Source organism: Tachypleus tridentatus, unplaced genomic scaffold (assembly GCF_004210375.1).
Source record: "Tachypleus tridentatus isolate NWPU-2018 unplaced genomic scaffold, ASM421037v1 tig00001534_pilon, whole genome shotgun sequence".
NCBI lineage: Eukaryota > Metazoa > Arthropoda > Merostomata > Xiphosura > Limulidae > Tachypleus > Tachypleus tridentatus.
In genome coordinates this window covers 1-12832 of record NW_027467798.1, presented here as the reverse complement: position 1 = coordinate 12832, position 12832 = coordinate 1, and the positions used below count along the sequence as shown (strand labels likewise).

Sequence of the window (12832 nt, the reverse complement as noted above, 5' to 3'; positions counted from 1 at the left end):
CTAAATTATAAATAGAATAAAGACAAGTAACATCATTTATTAAAAGAGTGGAATCAAAAATGTAATTTATTTTCAGGCACATCGTGTTACTATGATAACAATGATAACAAAAAACGATGTTTTTGGCACAATGAAAGGTAAAATATATTAAATATTTCAGTGACAAATATTTTTGTATATCTCTCAATAACAGGATATTTTATGATCATATATAAACAATATTAAAAAATTATTGAAACATGTTCAACTATATTTTCAAATACCTTCAGACGTTAGCTATCTCATTGGATATTCCTTTAAATTTCCAATCTATTCCTAAAAAAGTATGTAAGTTCATAGAAAAGAAAAGGTTGAATTGTCCAAATAACGTGTATGTTATTACTATTGAATTCCGATCTAATTAGATAAAAATAAACATTAACCTGGTAATAACTATATCTAATTAAATGTACTATTATTGTGATGTTCAGGAAACAGCTCGTTTTTCAGTTTGAGCGCATGCGCTAACCTGGAGCGACTAAGGAATAAGTTTCTGTCTTTTTTTTTTTTTTAATACGAAAATATAAAAACATTTTTCACGTTATTTTGCAAAATATTCATTAACACTTTGGAAAACCCGTCAAATAGTATGTGTTATGTAATTAAACTTATGACTGCTGCTACCTGAATGATCTTTTTTCTTAGAAATGATGTTTCTAATCTACTCTACACTGGAGGCTAAAAAGTAGCAGACGACTTTTCTCCCTTAAGTTATTATTATCACACAACCTCCAACTATTCAGAGATGTATACGAGCTACATGGTGAAGCTATGAATATAATTAAAATCACTATCATAAAACGAAAACTAAAATCAGTGTTTCGACCAATAGATGAGCGAAATGTTTACATTTTCTTCCTTACAGTGTTCGAGTATTTGTAGCTCATTTCATGGTTTGTGTAGAGTATAATGATAAGCAACTCTTCACACACACAACTTGATTAATGACTTTTGCATTAAAATTTAACAAGACTCTCAATTTGACGCTAAACTATAGAAATTAATACTTTCTGTAATAATTTTACAGGAGTATTCCATACATCAAACTATAAAGCTAACTTTCTATGATGATAATCAACAAAACTAAATTCATCTAATTACTGAACTTACCGCTTGTATTTCCAAAACTTGGAAAAGTAGTACGCCTAAAACAAAAGCCCTGAAATAGAGGAAAAATATAATTTTAAATATTTTGAACTTATTTTCAATGCTTACAAAAAATATTAAGATTTTCATAGGGAATTAACGAGCCAATCCCGCTAATGAACATCACATATATCAACTTCAAAGCTTCGTACAGACACTATAATAATTTACACGAAAAGTACACAAGTTTCTACTGACCATTTGAACTTTGATCTTGCACAAAAATGTTGAGATTTCTGCTCCATAATTTTCGGGGCTCTTATATCATGAGAGGGCTACCACCCTAATCTACTTTCCCCCAAATTATACTACAGTTCTCTGCCTTACTGACGATAAGTTAGTATGAAGCAATTTTTCTGAACATTTACAACAAAGTTCTGCTGCTATTTACAGACTAGAATTAAAATAGAAGTATTTTGCAAACGTCAAAATCCCAACCCGTTTTGGGTACCAAACTACCAATCGAACCCGTGGCCCACCGCAAGCGATGGTAGCCTACAGTTTTCGATCGTAGTCTTTGGCCTTTTTGGGCGGGATTTTGCTTGTCACGTGACCAAAACTTTCACTTTTATAATATTAAATATTAGAATACATAGCTTCTCTCGTTATTATTTGTTAACTTTGCAGTTTATATAAAGCCAAGTTTGTGACTAATCGAAAACAGCAACTTTTCTAATATTCTGGTTGAAATGTTAGCAATTAAAATATATTAAAATAAATTTAAAGTCTGTCATAGGACAACACTCTATTGGATAAGCTTACGTCAATCATTCGAACTTTACCTACTTACAGTAAGTTATTAATGTTTACAATCACGGTACCTCAAGGAAGAAGACGCTCCTGTCGCATTTCGGTAAATTTGCTTTCGAAGTAAGAATATTTAGATATAAAACTAAAAGTAATCACGTTATAGAAGGGTAATATAATAAATAAGTGCAAAAACGAGAATCATTTCCAAACAGGTGAAACGTTTCTTCTCGCAAGAGGCAGAAAAATTCGAAAGTTTCTTTAACTGGTGAGCTCTTCCTGGCTAGACGGTCGTGGAATGAGAGGCTGACGAGTGAAATTATAAGGGAGTGTGGCTGGACGGCAAGAAACTTCTAGTTTGCCGCTCCATTCGGCTCTTGACAAAATGAAATTGGAAAAAGTATTTTTTTACCTATTTATCACAAGTTTATATCTTCTCCTCTTGGTTGAGCATAGTGAGGCTGCGGTGAGTACCGATTATTTAGTTGTAAAATGTACCTTAAAAGAAAAATATATTCAGGATAATTATTAAAGAGTAAATAGAGTGAAAATTAAAATATATATATTTATTAATTTAATCTGAAAACGGCTTTTATTTTTCTTTTGCTTGTAATAATAATAAATAATTGTTTTTAACATGTGTGGTTTTGGTATAAATGTTCATCTCATCTTTCAGACGAAAATCTACGAAACAGACCAGGCTGAACTAATTGATCAGTGAGACTTTATATTAAAAATTTAGACAAGCTTTCTGGTTTGATAAAGTATGCAAAACTTCACAAATTAAAATATAATCATTTAACATATATTTCTGTATTGCCCAAGTTCAGCTGTGATATATTTAATCCTGACTGGCTCTATAGCGACTGAAATATTATTTCCTATCTTTATAATTTGAACATTTTAAACAATTATCCTGAGGTATATGCATATATATATATATTTGCAGGGGCGTAGATTTTTTTACCACCGAGGGGGGGGGATGATTTTTGAAACCTCTCATGTGGACTGTTCAAATTGGTAATCACTGATTACGTGAACCTGAAAGCTGTAAACATGCGGTCACAGAGTAATCTTGTTGCCACGATACTTGGATGTATACTTAGGCCTACTGACTAATACTCACGAAGTTATGAACTATAACTTAGATTGAAAAGCTTAGAAGCACGCTTATATTAAAGATGTACGTTTCGGCTACTGAAAAAGCCTACATCTAGGCCTAATTATGTAATTCGACTGGTAAGAACACGAGAATCACAAGAGCAAACACAGTTTGTCGGCCTGTGATGCAATAAAACAAGTCAGCAGACCAAACTGTAGGGTGGGATGATTGTATGCACCATACCCCCACCTAAAATGAAGAGGGATGTATACCCTCCATCCCTCCCAGGATCTACGCCCCTGTATATTTGCCTTTCGACTTGATTTCATGTATCCTTACTGAAGAGTACAATTATCTTAGTCCGTTTTTCTCTATAATCCATGGTAGTCGTCTGAGCTATATCTATCTCTTCTTTTGGTTTTTATTATTATGTGTGGCATTTTTTGTGGTCAGAAATTAAATTGTTTGTTTTGAACTTTATAGCATTGTGACAATTCTAACTAATTTTATTTGTGTATATCTAACAAATCGCTTCTTAGTTAAAGCTGAGCTATATGCATTTCTATTAGGGTTTGTCATGTCAAAATATGGCTTCTGTTTCTCTCTCTCTCTCTTTTATGTTTCTTATTTATATTGTATATTTCTGAGCAAATTCTTCGTCTTTAAGCCTAAATGACACTAGTTCGGTGAAGGCAAGAAATTCTTATTTAGCGCTTTGTTTTAAATGTTCCCAAACCACATTTAAGCTCAGCCAATATCATGTTATTGGAAGTGTGATTAAAATATTCTAGTTGTAAACTGTCATAAATTGTAAAATGAACATTTTTTTGTAACGACTCTTATACCTTTATTTTAATATCCACGTCTGTTTCAGTTTCATGCATGCAATTTATATTGTTAAATGTGTATTGTGCAAGTCCTGCCTGCTTTTTGAATTTCTAGAACATTATCGAGGGCAAGAATCGAGAATGTAGAGGTGTGCCTGTAATACTAGTAATTGACAATGTTATTGCCACATGAACTTTTGAGAATTTCTTCAAAACGTTTATATATATACGCGCCAAGAGACAGCTTAGATAATACTGTTGGTTGGCTACAGTCATTGTACTGTAAGCCTCGGAAGATAGAATTGTGACAAACGCTTATTAATCGGAAAACTGCAGATGTTTGACCAGGAACATTTATAGATTTCGAACATTACAAACCATTCGGCTTTAGAGAAGTAACTTTGGAAGTTAATATTTTTTAGGAGGATGTCAGATATCTATCTTCCTCTGTGAAAAGTAAGCTTATAAACGGTGTTAGACCAAATAAGAATAGTGCTAGCTAGCATTTCCGTTAAGTGATCTGTGTATCAACACAAAATGAATTCGCTCGTCGTGGATCTGGACCGTTGATAAAATATTCAGTTCCAGACCAGATAGAAGACTGAATATTGTTTGAGAGTTCGTAAAATATTTGTATATAAATGATTATTTGTAATAATTATTTATAATAACCGTTATTACAAATTGTATTGTTCTTTGTATATTAAAATGTATTTGTGTCAAGAAAGAAAATTGTGTGTATCAATCTTACTGGCAAAGTATTATAAATTTAATACATATTAACATTTAATCAACATCATATTCCAAATTCAAATTTCCAGTTAGTTGAAATCGTAATGCGTAACGTACATAACATAATGAATCAGATACTCGTCCGAGATAAATTACAGTACGTAACACTTTGGTTATAGGTTTTTAATAATTTTTCAAAGCTTTAGTGCAGGTAACCAGAGATTAGTTGGAAATTCGTAGTGAACGAATGTACCTAGTTGAGAAATATGCTAAATCATTCCTGTAGGAAGTCGTTCCTGGTAAGGATTAGTGGGTGTCTTTCTACGTATCTAAGGAGTCGGTGCATAAATATGCAATTATTTTCTTACAACATTTAGTGTATTCGACACATGCAGAAATGCTAAACACCTTGGTTTCCCCTGTTTTAACAACGTAAACAAATGTTATTAATGTTGATGATCTGACAATCTGGGAGGTCTTGGTCAGGCTTGAATTTCAATTCAATTCTACTGTTTTCGTGTTTGGTCAGAATTATTCTAGACGTTATGCTGAAATACATACAGAAAATAAAGAATTGTTTTGTGTATATTTTCTTATTCGAGTTTATCTTACGCTTTGTCATAACGTATCTTACCCATTGGTTCTGTTTTACATGAGAATACCGCGCAAAAAGTTAGGTTTCATCTTTAATAGGTCTTATTTTGCAACTTGCAAAACTATTTTTGAAATATAAAGCTGTAGTGAAACATGGCAAAATAATTCCAATATTTGTTATTCTTTCATAGTTATTACACTTATATATTTGGCAGATACCATAATATAATAAAATTAAAATAAATTTTAAATTAAATTTATGAAATAACAGCTCCTCAGTGGCACAGCGGACTCTGGTGGTTACCACTAGAAACCAGATTTCAATGCCTTTGGTAGGCAGAATACAAATAGCTCATTGTGTAGGTTTATTCTTAATTCCAAACAAACAAATGAAATAATAATGTTGTTGAAACGGTTTCTATTGTTAAGCGGGCGTTTTTTGAATTATTTGGTAAAAAATAATGTAATGCTCAGTCCACGTAATTATAACAACAACGTTTTACTTCATCTCATATAAGTTCTACACATAACACTCTTTATCTTCCAACAAATATCAATGAGTAACAAAAACTCAAAATTATGGCGTATGAGTAACTCGTTAAAATAGAATGTGAAAATATTTATATCCCGATTAGCTTTAAATATGCAAGAAATTACCATGTTATATGTTCTTTTAAGTTATACTTGAATTATGCCATCTTTTAACTTAGAGCTCAGTTATGCTAAATTTTTTTTCATTTACTATACGGGAATGCGTGCAGAGATTTTTGTTTATTTGTTTGTTTTGAATTTCGCGCAAAGCTATTCAAGGGCTATCTGCGCTAGCCGTCCCTAATTTAGCGGTGTAAGACAAGAGGGAAGGCAGCTAGTCATCACCACTCACCGCCAACCCTTGGGCTACTCTTTTACCAACGAATAGCGGGATTGACCGTCACATTATTACGCCCCACGGCTGAAAGAGCGAGCATGTTTGGTGTGACGGGATTCGAACCCGCGACCCTTAGATTGCGAGTCTTAACCCACCTGGCCATGGCGGGCCACGTGCAGGGATAGATTTATATTAAAATGATTTTGGTATCTCACCTCGTCGCTACAGTTTATGCAACACGTCTGGCTAAATTCTGCCACCTTCTTGTACCTTGAAAATAGCTTTGCAGCATAAATTCCGTTTCAAAAGACTCTATCATCAGACTGTCATGTCCAACCGCACAACTTCTCCCTGCAAAATTTCAGTATGCCATATACTGTAGAATGATGCCGTTTCTCCATACGCATTTCAACAATTCAATGGCTAACATTGACTTGACTGATATATCTTTGCATAGAATAGCATGAATGCCAGCTTCATAAGAGAAGAAACAACAACAAATTTGGCTGTAGTAAAATATGTAAATAAAGCCTAACATAATATGTTATGGGAAAAAACAACAACAATTGTATTGGCTGAACTTAAAGGTATTATAGCAACTAATACTCGAGAATCGCTGGAAATAATGAAATTTAAAAAGAATTATAGATTATTATATAGAGATGAAGGTCCAGCGAGTGTGTGTCTGAGAATGTGACGATACCTGTTTTCATATTTAGGTACAAATGCAAAATTACAGATTGGTCATGCGATATTTAAGAAAGAACAAAATGTGAAATTCATCGCTGGCAACTTCACTCCTTAAGATGACATGTGACACGTCGAAACATGTACAGTCATTATTTCGAAATGATTTTAACTGTTTATTGATTTTAACCTTGTGTATTTATTACTTTAACATTATACACAAGTGCCGATATATATATATATAATGTCAACATGTGGTTCTGATATATTTTATTCCTCCGGGACTTTATATCATTTGTGGTTATCATATTATTTGTTGATTCGCATTAAAAAAAAAAACAATTTTAGTGCATTATACTCGACTTTTTGCATGATTTGAAACTAAATTACACGAAATGTTTGAAACAAAGTTTTGTAAGTAATTTTACTGTTATGTTTTCTCATATTTAAAGCCACATACAAATTCGCGTGCCATATAATGCTATCGTCATATCAGAAAGTTGACTTCTTTTAGAAGAAAAAACGAAGGTTAACTATTTAAATTCCGATCATGCCCATTTTTTCAGATGCTGACGGAAATGTCACACTCTGTTAAGGCACACAAGTAAAAATAAATTAAAATCGAAGATGAACCACGAAGGTCAGTTACTTAATCCAAACTGTTATCAATCTGCTTGCCTCAGTTAGTTTCAAATCATCAAAGTGAAATGCGAACTCATTTAATGGGTAAATTGTTTTCAGCTTGACTGATAGAAATTTTCTTTTGAAGCCTCAGAATGACAAAAAACGTTAAATTTTAAAGCAATTAAGATAAGAGTTAATGGTACGTGCACTTTATATTTTCAGCTCTACAGAACTCAAAATCAGATACGTAAATTGAAGAGCAGGTAACTGCATAGTTTAAAGAAGTTTATAATTCTTCACGATTTTTACTAAATAGAATACCTTAATTTGTTATTTCCTTTAACTGGATTTCCAGTGTGCTTAGAGATAAATGGGTGTCTTACACCGAATTTTGTTATACCAAAATAACATAATCTCAAAATATTAAGATACTGAAACATCTAGCAGCTAACATGTGGAATGAGTTTTTCGTGGGCATCTATTGTTCTCGATTTCGAGGTGAATTTTCGGGCTTTATACCTCTTGTCTTTGGGTTATAAAGTTTGAGATTTGAGACAAACTGGATAGCTTTAAGATCACAGCTTAAAGAAGTTTTAACAGTCTTATATATTAGCGTGTCTTAAAGTAATTTTGATAAAGCACTCAGGTCTTATAGTGGCTGTACGTTAAGATTGATAGTTTATAACGTTAAAATTTTGGTTCACTTTTAGCTGTAGAAAATGTACAGTAGTCCACTTTGCAGCTTCACACGTAATAATAAAAAAATTAAAAATCCGTAGCCAACCAATGCTACGATATCTGACAGTTTATCTGAATGTAACATAACAATAGTTTCTCTTTCTCTCTCTTTTTCTAAACAGAAATGTAGACTTTATTCAAAAATTTCTTGAAAGATCTCTTAAGTGCAATCTCACGTGGTCGTCGGCATTAAGAAGTCATCTTCAAAGATGAAATTCCCTAATCGCTCGTTCTCGCGTGTTTCATATGAGAAATTATAAAAAGAAATGACACATATTTCATTCAGTTTATTTCTTTGGATAATTTTAATGTGATAGAATGTGACTATTGAAATTAAGTAAAGAATAAAAATACTATTTGATTGATATTCAGACAACACTTGGGTAAATATTCAAAATCAAAACTTGTTTGATTGATATTCAGACAACACTTGGGTAAATATTCAAAATCAAAACTTGTTTGGTTGATATTCAGACAACACTTGGGTAAATATTCAAAATCAAAACTTGTTTGATTGATATTCAGACAACACTTCGGTAAATGTTCAAAATCAAAACTTGTTTTTTATTCAGACAACACTTGAAGAACAACGTTTTATAATACACAATAACCATAAAATGAGATTGTTCCCAATAACAAGAATACAATTAAATACTGTGCAGGATAGAAACACACAAAACAACAACAACAAAAGCCAATGAAACTGAAAACAGTCTCATAAACTCGGATGTTTCCAGACTCATCAGTTTTTGTCCTGCACATTAAGTTATTCAGTATTTCACTGTATAATTGATACTAAGAACAACCTCATTGTTATGATTATTGTTTAATAAATAAAAGTTGTTTAAACAATTACTTTATTTGATTGTTTATTTGCTAAATTTCACGCACAGCTATTTCTGTTTGCGCTAACCGACCCTAATTTTAAAGTGATAGACTAGTAGCTGGTCAAAATCATTCCCTACCAATTTTTGGGGTACTGTCTAACCGTTGCAATATAACGTCCCCACGGCGACAGGTTTCTATCCTGCGATCTGCAGATTGGTGGTCGAGAGACCTAACCCCCCCAGGTAATTCTAGGCTCCAATGTATCTGATATTTGATAAATGATAGATCGCAGGGTTATGTTTGTTACATTGTATAGCTTTCGGAAATGCAAATAGCATTCTCTGTTAACGGATATCCGAAAAATTCACGTAACTTCACTGTATAATTAAATTTGTATCAAAATTACCATAGTCGTAAAACTGATTTAGTTTTCTTGTTTGATGTAAAAGATAAATATTTCTTTGCCATGTATTTACAGATTTAAAGTTGTAGTGATCTTACGTATCTCTTAATTTTTTGGTATTCTATTCTTTGTTTTGTGTATAAAAATGTATATATATTTCATAAGTCGACTATTTCACGTCCAGATAATATTTTTTTATGGATCGAAATAAGATTAACGGTACATATAGAAAGTGCTAACTTTTTTAAGGACTATAACTTCACATTGTAAATATATGGTTTTCAAACTTATTAAATGTACAAAATTGAATGAAATCAATTTGGTCGAATGGAGATATTTCTAACGATAATTTTTGTGAAATAAACAAGTGTTAGATTGTTTGAAAATAATTTAATGAAAAGCAATCCTGTAGAACTGAAGTAGCTTGTAAAATTGTAAAATATATTGGAAAAGACGGGAAATATTTCAAGGTTCGAGATGGACCAGGCACATAGTTACCCGATTTTCGCAAGAACAAGAGGTTCGCGGTTCTGTTATTAGAAAGGAAAGTTGTACTGATTCGTCGTAAGTGGAATGAAAGGATGTAAAGTCGAACAAAATAAGGACTTAATTTTCAAGATGAATACAAAGAATCATTCCGGTAATTGGTGATCATACGGTCTAGCGGAGAGGGTTGGGCAGTAGTGTTTTGCATTTCGCGCAAAGTAAAGATACATGTATATGATATCTTTCTACAGTATGTTTTTGTTTAATAAAGTAAATATTTTTCGCGCAAAGTAAAAATACATGTATATGATATCTTTCTACAGTATGTTTTTGTTTAATAAAGTAAATATATGTATGTTTATATATATGGTATCTTCTTACCGTATGTTTTGTATAGTGATGTGACATCTCTTACGTGGAAAATTCGCACAATAAACTCAGCCGAGAGTGTAGCCAATCACAAACTTCCTGAAAGCAAGGAGTTTTTTTTTTTTTAATAACTGGTATAATTGTAATACAAGTTGAAATTCGTATATCATGATGTGTTTATATTTCGTACAGTATTAGATTTGACATATCTTATTTTACAGTTTAGAAGCGGTTGCTATAATGTTAACAGAATAGCTAGGTTATTTCGAAAGTCTACTCCATAAAGTTTGGTTAATTAAAATGTTGAGAAGCTTTCTAAAAATATGAAACTAAGAATTGCAGTAAACAAAAGAATAATAACAAAGAACAACGATTATTTTTTCATCACTGAACTGTTATAATATCCGTGTAACAATAAACAACTGTCGAGTTTTTTATTTCCTCCTCACTAAATCAATGTCTTCTTGAACTTTTTTTGTTATGTAAGAATCGTATAAACTGGGTTCAAAACTGTCATATAACACTTTGTCCAAGTGTTGTGTTGAAAGTATAAATAATATTTAGTTTAATCATAAACTTTAAACATACGTTTAACAGTTACTAACTGATAATCGCTTGAAAAGGAATGTCTAATTTTAACATTTTGTTTGTTTTTACAAGCAGTACGCTTTTGTTGCAATACAGCTATTAATACCAAATTAAAAAAAAAACTCACCTGGGTACTTTCCACTTAGAACTTAAAATGACTGTTGTCGAAAAGAGTAAAGCGTAAACAGAACTTGTTATAAAAATACAACAAATATTTTATTTTTTAACTGTTTCCATTCCTTAACTAAATACACATTAGTTTCAAAAGAAGGAACTCTCAAATAATTAACAAAATACATCAGTGTAATAAATATACATACAAAGTATGAAATATCTCAGAATTGTGAAGTGTGTTTCACTTCTTTCTTAGCAAATTTAAATTTCACCATATGTGATTCATTCATGACTGCAACATATCCTTTTAGATCCCTGTTGCTTAACCATTTGTCACTGATACGAAAGCTTATAAAGATTTAACGCACCTGGTATTCACCTCCCAAGAATATTTACATGTTAGGCTTAACAGACAGAATAAACAGAAAGAGATCAGAAAACACTGAATTCGAATTTTGCATGATAATAACAAGCGGACAAAACGAAAATTAATTGACGGTTAATGTTTTCTTCACACTGAAAACTCAAGTTTGACCCTCTAATTCCTTTAAACTTCCAGTGATATACATGTAACTCATAGTTTGGAAAATTTAAAGGCTTTGTAATTTTGCATTCTGTACTAATATTATAAAAAAACAAAAACATAATAAAGAAGATAACAGAGGTCGGTAGCTACTTAAATTAGCTGAAAAATAAATAAATAAAAGGAGTTGTGTTTTCACTTGCAGTTACATCCACAAAATTCCTCTTTGGGTGTTTCTCTGAGTCTTACTAGCACGGAAGGGACTTCTGTGAGTTTAATACATGTTTTAGAGTAAACAAATTATCTAAGGTGGCGTCCTGACCACAAACACTGCATTTTATTTAGTCAAGTTTATTTAGCAACATCTCTTAGCTGCTCTCGAGTCACATCACGAATCATCCTGAAAACATAGATTTGCTCAAGGCAGAGTGTGCCTACAGAACATAATGTTTTATACTTAATCTCTTTTTAAGTTAAAATGTTAAATTATACTTAGCTCTTGCAAATTCTTTCATCTCAAATATAACAAGTCATGTTTTGGATAACACATTCTAAAATCTGGATTACACAGCCACTTTTTAAAAAAAATTCTACGTGAATAGTTATCCCTGCACTCTGAACAAACGCGCTGATTGGTTGCCTCAGAGGGGGAGATGTAACTATAAATGATGAAGCCATAGTTCCACAAACCGTCACCAGCTGTAGGGTTAATAGAGAAGGATGCGTTGCTAGGCCACCACACAGGCATCCATGATCTCATAGTTCCACAAAATTTTACTAGAGGGCTCAGCTATCTTAAAGAATGTTGAAATTATAGTTTAATCCTCGTCATGGCTATGATGTAATAGTTCTACGAAAACAGAGAACTTGTTTCTAGGCCACTATGACATCCAGCCGTTATGTCATATTCCACGAAGTTGGACCAACATAAATTTGATCAACATGACTATACTTAATACAGCGGGTTTAAATCACTATTTATTAGTTATTACATTTCCTGACCATTTAAATCATCCTAAAAGGACAATATCTTAAAATAACAAAAACTTACTCTTTGATTCTTAGGTATAAAAAAGTGGTTAAAGATCTTCAGTAACGTGATTGTAATAAAAAATTCTGGTCACAGTATTTCTTTTTTAACAATTTATTAATTTTCTCACAAAAATTTTGCAATCTGGTCTACATAAAATGACACATTCGTTGAGGACATAGTTACATGAAAAAGTTTTACAACAAAAGCATGACAAACATATCATTACTATCTTTGTGATATTTCATGAAACTATGATATCATAGACATCTGTCTGGTATTGAACTATAATTTCAACCTACTCTAAGATTGCTGCCAATCAGCACGTGTGTCCAGAATAGAGGGATGACTACTTATGTGCACCAGGACAAAACAAAACAAAACAGG

General features: G+C 32.1%; 1 long non-coding RNA gene across 1 annotated transcript in view; it reads right to left on the bottom strand.

The window, feature by feature from the left end:
* Window positions 1-1671, bottom strand: part of LOC143243669 (uncharacterized) — a 52976-nt gene extending 51305 nt beyond the window's left edge. The window contains exons 1-2 of the long non-coding RNA XR_013024702.1: window positions 1384-1671; window positions 1150-1198 (exon numbers count right to left, since the gene is read on the bottom strand). This is a non-coding gene — a long non-coding RNA (uncharacterized LOC143243669). The remainder of the gene's footprint in view (window positions 1-1149; window positions 1199-1383) is intronic.
* Window positions 1672-12832: the final 11161 nt, after the last annotated feature.